Below are 15,068 nucleotides of genomic sequence, written 5' to 3'. Positions count from 1 at the left end.
ATTGTGAGTGAAATTTTTTAATTCCATTTCATTTACACCTTAAAAAACCAGGACTCTAGCACAGCAGAGGAAAAACATATATTTGTGAAGCAATTTCTGACAAATGTATCCATAAATATTAGGTCTTTCCAAACTAAAGCTGCAGTAAATACGATTGGATGTCACTTCCTTTACAAAACATCCACATTTCTTTATACTAAGTACTACTAGGTACTCTTCTACATAATAAACAACCTGAACTATACCAAGGAAAAATTACAAAGATAGAAGTTTTAAAATCACAAAACAGTATTTTAAAGGTACATTAATAAACACTTCATGTAACTTACTTCTTTCTGTAGTCAGCTAGGTTGAGATTTTGCCAGCCATAAGAAAACAAATGGAATATTTATCCAGAGAAGGGTAACTTCCAGAGTTATGATAAGGTCTAGATCCTGCAAAGACACCTACTTTGTAATGTCAATAGGAATATGAACATTTTATGAGGGTACATAAGAGTGGGCAAGATTCAGGTCTTGTAGAAGATAAGATGTACTGATGCTATCAATTCTCATGTACTTTTCTGGATTAAGGGAGAGCTTTTTCCTAAACCAGGATCTATGAGTTCATGCTTTTCACTTTGATTAGAATACTTTTAACCTGTTCTGAAAACAGCCAAATTAGACAAACTCTAAGTTTAGTATAAAAGGCCATGAAACCTCAGTCTGAACAATTCACCAGACATGTCTTAGCCAAAGAAAACACAGCACTTTAATTCTGGCAGAATTTACTGACAACTACTGAAACCAGCACTGCTGAAATCAACTGGTCAGCCCAAGAAGTGACTGTATTTGTTACCCAGTCACCTTTCTCTGCTTTACATTCAAGCTAATAAATCATCGAAATTCTTATATTAGAATTAGAAGTCTTTAATATTTCTAAAAACGGTATCCTAAATAAAAACAGCCTCAAGAAAGCCACTGAGGAAAAGGACAAATGTCATTGCATACTTTTGAAAAAAAATTCCTTCAGGCTGTTTAAACATCTATGATTCTTGAGTAGCTGTTGGAACCTGGAAAAACAAGGGCACTTTGAATGATTCTCCTTTAAATACACAGTTTCAGCAAAACAGTACCCTAGCTCATTCCCCCAAAGTAGCTTACTTTGCATAGCAAGCTATTGATATAACAGAATAATTTATTTCATAATAATTGTAATTTATACCTCTTAAAATTCTTCACTTCTGAGATGCTGGCAGAGATTTTAAATATATCTAAGAGAGCAATTCAGTAGCATGGCAGTTGAGCATCTTCAATAGCAGTTCAGCTCTTTCCCAGAGTCATTCCAATAAGACAAGCACACTACTGGAATCATCTGGTTCTAAGCAGCACAAGCAGGTACTGCTTCCCACCAGCAGGCAGCAGGATTTTCAAAAGAAGACAAAAGAATAGTCAAGTGTTCCAAAATATAATAAAAATTAACAAAATACTGTGATATTAACAAAATATTGTGCTTACCTTAAATTTTCAATAATGGCATATTAGAACCAGGTCAGGCTATCCAATCCCAGTTCAGCAAAGATTTTGTTCAATTTTCAAAAACTTTCAGTATTAATTTAATTCGGCTCTCACTGAAGTCAGTGGGAACTGATAACAGGTTTCAGCATCAGAGTCAGATAAACCTCAAGCAATTTTAGAAATCTGAGCTTAGAACTTTGCCACCTTGGTCATTGCTCAACATATATTCAAGTACACGTGTACAAATGTTTCTTGCCTTTTCACTCTTTCTCCCAAAACACATGTATGAATGCACAGACACAACAAATGAAATGAAGATTTTAACTACTCATGTGATTTCTATCTGTATGAATTTGTCTCATTCAGGAAAAAAAAAAAAAAAAAACAAAAAATCCGTGAAGAACAGTATACAAATTTATTTCTATCACTTTTTGCATAATCCAGCAAACTTTGTAACCATGCATTTCAGAAAGCACATCTTTTAAACTTACATACATATCTGTTCTGTAACATTGTTCACATTTTCACAACTTGGAATGTAGCCTTTCAATAACCCAAAAGAATATGCCTGTTTATAAAACAGATACAGTGCTGATTAAGCTAAGAAATTACTTCATGGGTTCCAGCACTGCTGCTGGGTTAGGTAGAATGTTTAGAATAAAGTTCCTATGATGATTGCCCACTGACTTCTCTTATGGAATAAAAAAGCTGTTCTCCTCCATGCTGGGATTCAGGCTCAGCTCTCTGAATTAAAAAAGACATAAAATTCCACATAAGTAAGTGTTTCTGAGAAGAGAAAAATGCTCTGTGTGTAACAAGCAGGCACTTCTGTGAAAAACACAAAATAGCCATATACACAAGATGTTATTGCTAGAGAATGAAGCCATTGCCCAATTAGAATACCTCAGAGAAAAAGTGGCTTAGAAAAACCCATATCCCAGGCAATCAGAATCTAATGACCACTTGTTCTGGTTTGGCCAAATCTAGAAATATATCCTCTGAGAGAAGGCAGGCTATAACCACCCCTCCCCCACCAGGTTCAGGAAAAAATAAATTTTCTTCGAAGGAAAGTGAAAGAGATAAAAACTAACACACAGGAAAAGGAATAATGATGCTAAATAATAAAACCTCTCACTCTGCTGAGAGAAACCTGGGAAAATTTCAGAGTCCTTCCATAGATCTCTCTGTCCCCCTCCTTGGAGCTGGGACGGGGTGGTGGGCCCACCTTCAGGGCCAAGGCCTCAGTGGAAGGTCCTCCCAATGTATTCTGATGTTGAAACCGTCCAGCAGAGAGAAAAGGGAAAAAAAGTCCCAGGAAAACAAAAGTTCAACTCTCCTGAGGAAAAGGAGCTGGGGAAAAAAAACTGCTGAAAGCTGGCTGGAAAGAAAAGCAAGCCGGGTGCTTCCCTTCCCTCTCGCTCAGTTTAAAGGCATAAAAAGGCACAAAAATTAATTTCTGGGCTGAGGGCAGCGATATGGGATACACATCATAAAGTCACCCCAAGACACCACTTAAGGGAAATCTTTCAATCTGATGCCATGAAGATTTTTTGCTTTTTCTTTTATACCCTTTTATACCTTTTTACAACTTCTGTATTCCTAGTGCTTTTTCCCTACATTTTTGGACTTGTTGTCAAGCTGAGAGACTAAACATTTTAGAAGCTTTGTAGCTAGGGATCAGTGTGCCCCAGACCCCAAGGTCCTCTCCAGAACATATTCTGTAAACTAAGATAGAACCATCCAGGGGAAGGCTCCTTGGGGAGGGGCGCTCACTCAAGCCTCTCATTGGGGAATCTTTGATAGATATGCTAATTAGTAAAACCTATAATGCTATACCCGATCTTTTGGGGGGATATTCGGCGGGGTGCATTTCGATGCATTTGACCTGGACATGTGCACCTAAGGATCCTTAAAATAAATACCAAGGTAAAATCCCTTTTCCCCTTCTAACCGTGTTTGACTCTTGATTTTAAGACCAGGAAAAGGCATCAAACCTCTCAACTCTTTCAAAACTCATAATACTTAGAAATACGTAGAGCTCCACTTGCCAAACACTCCCTAGACTGTTTTGCTGTGGTTTGCATTTCAGGATACAAATTTCTGAGAAAAGGGACACTCTCTGTCCCTCTTCTGTACTGTGTCACATTTCTCAGGCAGTCTTCATCTCTCTGTCCTTTTCCATACAGCCCTCTGAGAACAGGGATGGGGCAATCCTAGATATACATACAGACTGGGGAATGAGATGCTGGAAAGCAGCGCTGGAAAGTGGAAAGTGACCTGGGGGCCCTGGTCAACGGAAAGTTGAGTATGAGTCAGCAGTGCCCTGGGAGCCAGGAGGGTCAAGCGCATCCTGGAGGGCATCAGGCACAGCATTGCCAGCCAGGCAAGGGAGGGGATTGTCCCGCTCTGCTCTGTAGTGGGGCAGCCTCACCTTGAGTCCTGGGGGCAGTTTTGGGCACCACAACATAAGAAAGACATTAAACTATTGCAGAGTGTCCAAAGGAGGGCAACAAAGATGGTGAACAGCCTTGAGGAGAAGCCGTGTGAGGAGCGGCTGAGGGCACTGGGTCTGTTCAGCCTGGAGGAGACTGAGGGGAGACCTCACTGCAGTTACAGCTTCCTTGTGAGGGGAAGAGGTGGGGCAGACACAGGTCTCTTCTCTCTGGTGACCAGGACCCAAGGGAATGGCCTGAAGATGTGTTAGGGAAGGTTTAGGTTGGATATCACAAAAACGTTTCTTACCCAGAGGGGGAGTGGGCACTGAACAGCACCCCAGGGCAGTGCTCACATCACCAGCCTGACAGAGTTCAAGAAGTGTTTGGACAGTGCTCCTGGGCACACGGTGGGGATGGTGCTGTGCAGGGCCAGGAGCTGGACTCGATGATCCTTGTGGGTCCCTTCCATTTCAGCATATTCCATGCGATTCTGCTCTCATCATCAAGACCCATGTTAGACCCATCATCAAGACCACATTTCCCTCCAGGATATGGACCGACTTTCCATACATCCATGCCTTCCCCAGCTTCTAAGTTACTCATACACATGTAATAGCAAAGCCAGCAAACATGCAGGTTTTTACAAGATTTCCACATACAGTTCTTTTTGGGTGAGCAGAAGAGTCCACATCCATTTCTCTTTCCTGAACCTCTTTCTGCGTTCAGGCCTCATGGGTCAGCTCTCTCTCAGACACATACTTTCGAATAACCAACAATTTTTTACTAACAGCCCACACTCATTTTTTGAAATGTGTTTTTCCCTTTTCCCCTCCAAATCACTTGCTTGCCCATGGCAGGCTCTACAATGAATTTACTTCCTCATACCTTTCCCTCACTAAAGCATCCTTTAAAATGGTTTCTATAATCTTTTTCCTTATAACCCCAAGCCACTTTTCCACTGGTGTCCTTACAAGAGCCACAAACAGTCTCTAGCACATAAATGGAAACCAATTAGGATTCAAATATTTTACATACACAGAGTATTAAAGAAATTTTTCAGTAATGATTTTCCAGTAAGACTTTACTGTTGAGTTTCTTTTGACTACCTTTACTTTGCATGGAAAATGGTTTAATGAAAATCAGCCCTACATGCACGTCTGGGTGCTGCCAGAACTCCCCTGTCAGACTCCAGCACGCTAAGCAAAACCTGATGTAAATGTAAGCAAGTTTTGCAGTTTCTCCAGGACCATCGTTTGGGTGACAGAAACTTTTATGTTAACTTCCCAACATTTCTTACAAGCATTTAACATTGATTTTGCTTACACAGGCAATGTCTTGTTAAAACCAGCAAAAGAAAGAGAATCAAAAGACTCTCTACACAGACTAAGCTTTGATTAATCCTGGGTAGCTCTTCAGAGGTTAGAAACTAAACAAATATGTGACTTTGAAATTAAAATTGTTCAACGAAATTAAAACAGATGCATGCTATGCTAATAAGAGAAAAGAGAAGATGTTACAAAAGATACAGTGGGTTTTTTTCAAGGCCTGAAATATCAGTTTCAGTCAGGATTTCACAGTTAAATGTAACATAGTATGGGGGATAAGTTCAATTTACTCCTAATATAAGTAGGAGCTTAAAATGTTACATAGAATTTTTTTATGCTGAATATTACATTTGAGTTAGGCAAATTAGTCATAGTATAAAAACATAAACTGAGGCAGAGGAATTAATGTTCTTTGCTGAAATCACACAGTATTAAGCAAAGCCTACTTTAAAAAGACATAAACTACTTCACTTAGAAATTATTGTTGATGAAAATCAAGTACATAATTATAATCAAGTAGTAACAAGTTAAGCTGTCATGTGCGAGCAAAACTGGAAAACACACGGGAACCTGCAGGCTTGTTTTCTGGATGCAATATATATGGGCTTGGAGTGCTTTCCAAATTATAAACTCTCATTAAAGCATTATCTAAAATCAGGACATAATCTTACAGTATATTATTTGCCCGGGGCAGTCATCTTATGCTATGAAAATAGGATACATCCTTATGTACATCCTGTCCTGCTACCATGTTTTTTGTGACAGTGTGCTTCTCCTTCTCTGTCTCAACCTGACCTCTATTTCCTGTAAACCTGGCTTAAGTGATAACCACCAGTGGTGGTCCTAATGGATGGTCTGGTCATGATGGCTGCATCCAGCTTAAAGTGGATTCAGGGCAGACAAAACAACAGAATAGCCAAAGGCTAATCTGAGCAATGCACTCTCCAAACCACCATGCTGGTCAATGCCCTACTCAAGCCAAATCTGGACAAAGCTAACATCTGTAGACAGTGTACAAATATGACTACAAGTCAAGCATCTTATTCCATATACTTATGAACAGCCCAGGGCCCATTGAGCTCTCCTGAATGGCAATGGGCTGCACATCAGGATAAGTCCCTGAGTAGAAATGCTAAAATAATCCTTATTGTATCAAATACTTGGTAAGTGAACTGGGAATAAGCACATGGAAACTTTGAAATCTTACCTAAGTGAGATAGAGAAAAGATTGTGCATATGTAATCCTTTAGACATAAATCATTCACCAAGTTTGGGACTAAATCTGGATCCAGCTGCAACTAAACTCCCCTCTGAGGAGTTTAGAATGAAAGGGGGGTCCCTTCTGAATCTCATGACTCAACAGGAGAGTCTCAGACAGTTCTTTCTGACCCTGTTCACAAGCAGTAAATACTCACATGTACCTTACCTTGGATTTTTGTTAAAGCAGTCACATTTACCATAGAGCTTTGTTAATGCACTGCCTGATAAAATGCATTGTTTCTTCTCTCTTGTGAGCAAAGTGCATGACTCTACCCATGACAATTTTCCACCAGTTTAAACAAAACTTCATAATGAAGTCTAGCAATTCTTTAAAATGCTACACAATATTTATTCCTCAAACATCAACTTTTGCTATGGGCCCCACCCTGTATGATGCTGAGTGCCCTCAGTTCCAATTTGACAATCACTTTGGCTTAAAAACTCATAAAATTGATTACAATGCTACATTTAACTGATAAATGCTTCAGGACAAGTCGTAATTTTATTTAGGATAAATAAGAGCAAAAGGTAAAAAGCAAAACAGAAGTGAAAACCACTCGTTTCCAACACATTGGGCACTAGCACTCCATTTCACTGCACTGATGGAAAACAGCCTAAGAAATAAAAAGGAAGACAATGAGTCTTTTAGTTGCAAGCTCCATCCTATGTAGTCATTTATTTCCTTCTGAGATTGCTCAACAGACAACAAAATCTCTTAAATTGGTAAATATTAAGGGAAAGGAAGACAGTATGTTTTTTCTTTGACAGCTGTATAATATCTAGACATAAAGGGAACAGCTGACTGATATTTTTCATGACAAGCTGTATGAACAGTGAAGTCATATGTATTTAATGCAAAGTTAAAAAAATAGCCAGGTTATTCAGGAGTGGCACAAAGGATAGTTCTCTCACTTCGAAAAGGGTGTTTGTACATACTGTGAACTGTAATCCAAATGCATGACATCACTATACGTAAGAAAATTTAGCAGGATTACTTCTGTAAACATTACATCAGCAGGTTTTTTCCTATTTTGAGCCTGAATGTGTCAGAATCTCTACAAACCAGACTAATTAACAATTACTAACAAAGCCTGTTTACATTCTAATACAATGAAATGGAAAAGAAGTCTCAGAAAGCTTATCCATTAAAACCCCATAGTACAGGTTAATTAATTTTCAAGGCTAAAAAGTGTAATTAGATTATTTTATTTGACCTCTTACATAACACAAACTCTGAAATGTCACTTAGTTCTCCTTGCACTAAGTCAAACAACAAAATACCACTGCATGAATGCACATCTGCTCTACCTTCCTCAGAACTGTACTTCCGCAGTGTACAGAAAAATGTGTGCAACTGAAATGGGAAAATGAAAGGTTTTAATCTAAAACAGCAGCATTTCCCCCTCTTACAGCAAAACACCGCTTGTTTGGTAGAAGTAGTTGCTCTGCAGCCTGCACTAACTAGACCACTTGTTAGTGTAACCTGTCCAATTTCGCATTCAAAACTGCAAGTGGTATCCAACATGTACTGAGAGCCCAAGGATACAAGAACTAGAGCTGTAGTGACTGTAGCTCAATGACTCTTGCTATGCTGTATTTGGGGTTTGCTCCATTACAGAGAAACAGATTTACCGCAATTTGTGGACATGCATTCAAGCTTCAAGCAGCAGATAAGTCAGCTCAAGCAATGATGCATTAAAGTATTTATTATACTAACAGAATGATCTCTCCGTTATTGTTCATGTGGATTTACTGACAGGAATAAAGAATGAAAAGTAGTGACAGGAGAACAAAACTGACAAAATGCCTGAGACCAAATGTTGCCTTATGTTAATCATGAGGCCATAAATATGCGAGGTTTTTTGGCTGAGCAACTTTTATTGGTTAGCAAGAAGAGGATTTTAAGATTTTTCTTCTCTCTCCATTGTAATTTCAGCATTAGTCTAACTTCAGAACTTCAAGACTGGCAAACTGAAGTAGACAGGCATGCCTCCTACCAAACCAACTTTATACAGATGCCCAGTAAATACACAGGCTTTTTAATGACTGAGAAGTGGGAGGAATCTACAGTCAAAAAACAGGTCGTGTACAGATTTCAGTACTAAAAGCTCCAGCTGACACATTTGCTAATCAAAGAGAAGGGTCTGAGACATGTTTTTCACAGGAACACACAAATGAGCTACAGTGGAGTTTTCCATGTTGCATATATTTAAGTACCGGTTTTGTATTTAGAATTCGATGTCAATAGTGGACTGTTTTGAAACACACCTTAATTATATTAATAGTAAATATGATTGATGAGGCTTATTAAAAAATCTATAATTAGAATGTGGGGGAGCTAAATATTAAATTATTATTTTTTTAAAACCGTTAAGGAGAAAATGCTGATAAAGATCTATTAAAAATACTTCTTCAGGAGCAAAGAAGCTATTGAAGGCTGACATTAAATAAATTCAAGAACAGTAGTAATGGAAGGGAGTTTTAAGGTTTATGCTTTAACTGCATTAGAGAATTCTGAAGAAACAAAAAAAATAATCAAGTGGTTTTTTCAAACTGCAGCATAACTCAGCTCTTCTAGCACTTCTACCATACACAGTGTTGAAAGCTAACTTTCCCTTTTAGTATGACAGGTGGAATTGTCACTTAGGCCATCAAGCCATTAAACCAGTTTTTAAAAAGTATTTTGTAGATTCTGTAACATTCTAGAGAGTTTCCTGGTGCCTTTTCAATCAAGAAAATCTAGCTAAAATTGTGCTATCTGACCTTCCGATTAATGGCCCTGCTTATAGCCTGTCATGCTAACACAGGATTTGGGGAGCAGTTAGGATTCATCTGGAAGCAATGTAATTTCTGCCTTTGTCTTTCCTTTCTGGACGCTAATGGCTTTAAGTCAGTCCTCTTCACTCAATGTATGACACATACAGCCATTCTATTTCAGTTGTCCATTAACTTCAAGCATTATGACAAGAACAAAGCAGCTTCTCAAAGGAGTTCAGCTACATGTACTGAATTTCTACAAATCCACTGCTTATTAGTTGCTGTTTTCAAGTGCCACTAATGTTTACCTCAGTGCAACACTATCTATTATAATTAAAAGTGGCCGCTTAAACAAATGTCACAGGTTACAAGGCTTCTGGATTCACCATTAATGTTACTGTTCAGTTTCTCTACGTATTTCTGTCTGATTTTTTTTCCAAAAAGTTATCTACCTTTTTGAAGCAAGAACTATGGAAAAAAATCAACAACCAGAAACCTACAGTTTGTGGTCTGAAGTCTAAGGCCTGAGCATGGCACTTGATATTGCTTCCTGGAGACCATGCGAAGGACAGACTATAGAGAGCACTCCTAAGCAGAAAGGAATACATACATTTCCATGGATACTTACAGGATCACTAATATAAACTACTAGGGGGAATAGATTCTATCTGGAGAAGTGACACCTGTAATCCTGCAAGCTTTTAAAATAATATTTCTGCTCCTTAAATATTTATCACCAAGATGCAAATAAAGCATCTGTAACACCCTGTGGAAATAACATGCATTGGATGGCTTTAAGAAACATGTTTGACTGTAATAACTTTACTCAGTTGCACCAACCTGGCACCTGGTCAATGTCTGTATTAAGACTACATTACAAAGCATTTCAATTGCATTTTTATTCACCATACTGTTTTAAATAAACAAGAAATCTCCCATCTCTTGTTATTGGTACACTAATGAGATAGGAAGTCTCTAGGTATTGCTGAGAGGTTGGAGAAGCTCTGAGCTTCTCAAAAAATATTCTTGTTGGAGCCTCGCTTACCAGACAACACAGTACAGTTCCATTTGAATTTAGACGACATTTATGTCTATGTGGCAAAGGTGTTTTATTCTGACTCAGCTGTATTTGATCTGATTGGGTTCTGGTGAAAGTTAACAGTAATCTGCCTCTTCCCTAGCCAAATTTCCCCAGGACCACCCATGTCTGTGAAATGATACTTGCAGCCATGCTTTTCTGTGTTCCTCAGTGACACAAAGTTCTATCCTAAGCCTCAGGCACTGTGAGAAGCCAATTTAATTTTGATTCTCTGCTACTTCTTTCTCTATATCAGACAGCAAGCAATATTCAAAAGATGCCTTATTTCAGAAGAAGACTAAACCCTTATGTAGAAACTTCTGTGTTATGCTAGATTTTCTCCTTATTCTTTCTGGTTAGCCCTTCATCCGAACTCCTCCTTGCAGAGGGTTATATGCAGTGCAGCAGTATAATGATAGCTTTGCCCTTCCATGAACAATCATCTCCTTCTAATGTGTTTCTTAGGACTTATTCCCTATTATCCTTTCTTTCTCCATCTACTCAGATTTTAAGAAAACCCAGTCATCATTGGGAAATAATTGAGTAAGACATCAGATGAGTAAGTATCAACAGGAGGAACCTGTTCTCTCTGATCCCAGACCTCTCTGATATTCTGAATCCAACAGATGAAAGAAAATTGCTGCAAGCATTTCAGGCATTCAACCCTACAAAGCCAACTACTGTCTGTTCAGCTGCAAAGTGCAAAGCTGGTGGTAGAAGTGGAGATAGGATAGTGGTGTCTACGACAAAAAGACAGCTGAGGAAAAAAAAACCCAAGCTGTCAGATGCCCAATGCACTGCCAGGCAAATCAAAATGCTTAACCTCATACAGGCTGATACCTCAGGTGCTCTGAGATCAGGGGAATGCCATGTAGAAGATTCTCCAAAATCTTCTATGCCAGTTAGTTGCCATTACAAATATAATTTTGTAGGTGAATTGGAATTACAGGTTCAGACATCCAAATAAAATATAGAAATAACCCCCTAGAACCAGACATAAAGCAATGTGGTTTTATCTTCCTCCTGAGGATAAAATTTTCCAGAGAATGTTTGCCCTTGTAACACAAGCTAATAACACAGGCTAACAGCAGGAGATAAGTTTAAGCTCTCACAGCAAGGTATAGAAAGCAAAAAGGAATCAACATAGAGCTCCATAGGTGGCTGCAGAGTCCCCATGGATTCTTACTGCTCAACTTCCTATTTCACTCCCACTTTATAGCAATGTGGTAAGAGCTATCATCACCTGAATCATTCCGATACCCTGTTTCCCAAAAGTACTATCTGCCTCTCCCTCTGTTCCAAATGCCTTCAGGCCATCCCCTCTAGCAGCTTGCTGCCACCTGAACAAGGTTTAGCTTACACTCACCCATGTAATTGGAACAGTGTTCATTTTACACTGCTAAAGAAGACTGTACATGATTGTCTGTGTAACCACAACCAACGCAACCAAAAGGCCATGACTGGGAAATATTTGTCCAGCTTGTTTTTGTTGTTGTCAAAACCCTGTTAACACATATTTCCAGCTTGAACCATATAACAAATAACTATGTAAGAATTTGAAAATGCACAAGCTTTTCAAGTCACTGTTTCTTAAATCTGGGACAGAATCAATCCCCTATTGTCACCTCTCTTTCATCTTCACAGGGTGCAACTACATAGTGCACGAAAAGACTTTATTATATTCACAGACAATGCAGCTGTGTAATAATGTTAGCTTTGTCCTTAAGTGCAAAATCATTTTTTGCTGACATGTGTGTCTTAGGACCCATAATACTCAGACATCTGAAAATAGTGATTCATTTTAAAAATTTCATTTGAACATCTGCACTAAACAGAATTTACAAAGAAAGAGACATTATTCTGATCATACAACTTCACTGCTTTAAGCAACCTACACTGTTTTGTGCTTCCTACAGCTCAGAGTCACCCACAAGGGATTATACTAAAGGCTAGTTCTTTTTCTGCATGTTGCTAGACAATTTCCAATCACAATAAAAACCTAAACTTCAAGGTAAAATTCCATTCTTAAGATTGGATCCATGTTTAAACGCCTAAAAAAATCCAATCATTAAATACATGAGAAGGAATTGTTAAACAAAAACAAGCTCAAACCAGAAACCCCAAGGGTATGTGCATGTGCCGGGCTGGGGGTATTAAAAAATGCAATGAGTGACGGAGCATTTTCTAAAGCCAAGTGCTTTCATGTAATCCTTGAGAACTATATACCTGTGTATGTATATGCCCATACAGATGGGGCAACCCTAATGGGGCAACCCGCCCTCATCTGCTCTGGTGCAACTCTTTCTGATACCATAATTGAGGCCATGTAATAGAAGGAAGTTACACTAGCAGAAACAGATGACTCAGGTTCAGATGATTTTGGAAAGCATGGGAGAAATAGAAAGGTGAATTACAGCGTAAAGAAATCAGCTTTTACATGAAAAATCAGATGATGGGTTTATATGATGCATGAATACTACCCAGTCACTCCATAACTTTTGAAGGGGGCTGCATTAAAGGCTGAAGAAGATATTTACGGAGATAGTCACTGATATCAAATGCAGAGAGGAGAAATAAGATCAGGAAATGCAAAAACAATATAAGAGACAAGTCTTAGGAAATATACTTACCAAACTGATGACAAAATTAGCTTGGTTATATTACAGTTAGGCTTTAGCATAAAATGGGCAATATAAGGTAAAACCAAATTTTTTAAGACATTTTTCTAGTCTGCTATAAATTTAAAAAATCATAGATATGGATTTTAGCTAAAATAACTAGTATTAGATAGATGAATAATGAGACCCCTTGTTCTAATAACATACATCTTACCATAAATGTTGCTAACAGTGTAGTTTATAATGAAAAGTGGGACTCAAGAAAAGCTGAATGGAACAACTAGGTTGCTATAAGCTAACTGTGACTAAACAAATAGCTGGCAGCATTTCATTCTGATTAGACAGGGTCTGCATAAATTAGAGAATTACAATTATGTCAGGAACTACATATAAATGAAGCTGATTGCAATACATCAGGAAGTACATTGTTACTATTTACTATGAATCCACATACATAAAAACTTTGCTTACTCTTGTTTTGCTCCCAGCATGCAGCGCATATTAACCTGTCCAATTTCACATAGTAACCAATTGTGACTATTACAATCCGTATAATTTATCAGATTTAAAAAAAAAAATAAAGAAATCCAAGCAACACCTTTCCATATGGCCAATTAGTAAAGTCATAAAATGCAGCAAATATATGATGCTGTATTGAACATCTGTGCTGGTTATCCTATGGGAATTTTTAATAAAGGACCAAACAGCATATTGATGTTAATTCTATGTTACCGGGACTTTAAATAAAAAACTAAAATAAATAGCATCCATTAAACTGATCATACTGTTGTAACTCAAATTGTGTTTATTATGCTAATGGAACATGAAATTAAGAAAAAGACCTTTATGCCAGTGGAATTAATTAATGAGCTTTATGAAGGCATTGGGATGTAATTTATTTCTAGATAAGTAAGTCTAATTTGCAGTTCCATGGGTCTCTGCAATGCTGATTGTAATAGTTATTCCTGCAGATGTGCTGCTCACAGCATGTCTTTCCATTAGAACTGAACACCTCATTATATAAACTGTACCTAATTAAACATAATACAGTGGTGACTTGTTAAACTGGCCTTTTTAAGTCAGCAGCTGCCTAAGCTAATAATACCATATACAAGATTTATATCATCTACCATATAATACTGATATTAAAATATACTGCCCAAGGGATTAACAACTAATTTACCAGTATGTAGCAGGTACACTTCAGATTCTGCAACGGAGATTAAAGACTACTAGTCTATAAAAATCAAATGCATTAAAGTCTATTTGGAGTACTAAATAACTGTAAAAGTTTCTTAATAACTTTTTTCTTCTAACAGTTTATTTTGAAAAAACATAATCAGAGAATGACACTTCTCCTAGGTTCTTTCTCCATACCTGATGGGGAATTTTTCTCATGTGGTCTGAATTATTACAATGTTTGAACACAATTAGGTATGTGCATACTGCCTTTGTTTCAGGCAAAACAAAATGAGAAACTGCAAGACAGATACAGCTATTTCTTGAATTTTGCATGTTTGATTCTGTGACTATTCTGTTTGATTCTGTGACTATTCCATACATGTCCTTCCCACCAAATTGTAGATCGATCTCGCATTCAAAAAATGACTCTATGAAGTCTATTTTGGTCAGGAAACAAGAAAGCCAGAAAATACACTGAGAACAGACTTGTTTTCTGTTTCTCTCTTCTTCAGAAGCTGAATCCACTGTCACCCTATGTTCTAATGGAGAGTAGCATTGCTTTTGTTCTTCCCATTTTGCCAGTCACTGTAGGAAGTGGATACATTTTGCTCACAGATGTATCAGCAGAAAGATACAGCTACACTTTTTCCCCACAGAAGCCTGTGATTCTTCTTTCCTTTTTTCTCAAGTATGCAGAAGTGGCTCATTTTCCACTCTTACTCTATGCCATAACTGAACCAACTGAAGAGATGTGAGCAGTCCTGCATATTGCTGCCATCTCTCTCACTGAATGAAGAAAATTAGGCTCAAATTCTAAACATCTAAACATAAATTTCTAAAATTTCTAAAAACATAAAATTCTAAACATATCTAAACATAAGCCACTTTAAGCAATAACTTTAAAAACATGTATAAAT

At 37.8% G+C, this 15,068-nt stretch overlaps 1 protein-coding gene across 1 annotated transcript in view; it reads right to left on the bottom strand.

Annotated features, from left to right (window-relative positions):
- Nucleotides 1-281: 281 nt before the first annotated feature.
- The window catches only part of LOC121666003, an 85,881-nt gene continuing 71,094 nt past the window's right edge, over nucleotides 282-15,068 (bottom strand). Inside the window, exon 4 of the mRNA XM_042031052.1 lies at nucleotides 282-434. The gene's annotated coding sequence lies outside the window, so the exon portion shown is untranslated. The remainder of the gene's footprint in view (nucleotides 435-15,068) is intronic.

This window comes from Corvus kubaryi, unplaced genomic scaffold (genome assembly GCF_017639235.1).
Source record: "Corvus kubaryi isolate FWS band 111438036 unplaced genomic scaffold, C.kubaryi_AGA036_p1.0 37334, whole genome shotgun sequence".
In the NCBI taxonomy this organism is placed as follows: Eukaryota; Metazoa; Chordata; class Aves; order Passeriformes; family Corvidae; genus Corvus; species Corvus kubaryi.
The sequence above is the reverse complement of the archived record's forward strand: the minus strand, read 5'-3'. Positions and strand labels throughout refer to the sequence as shown.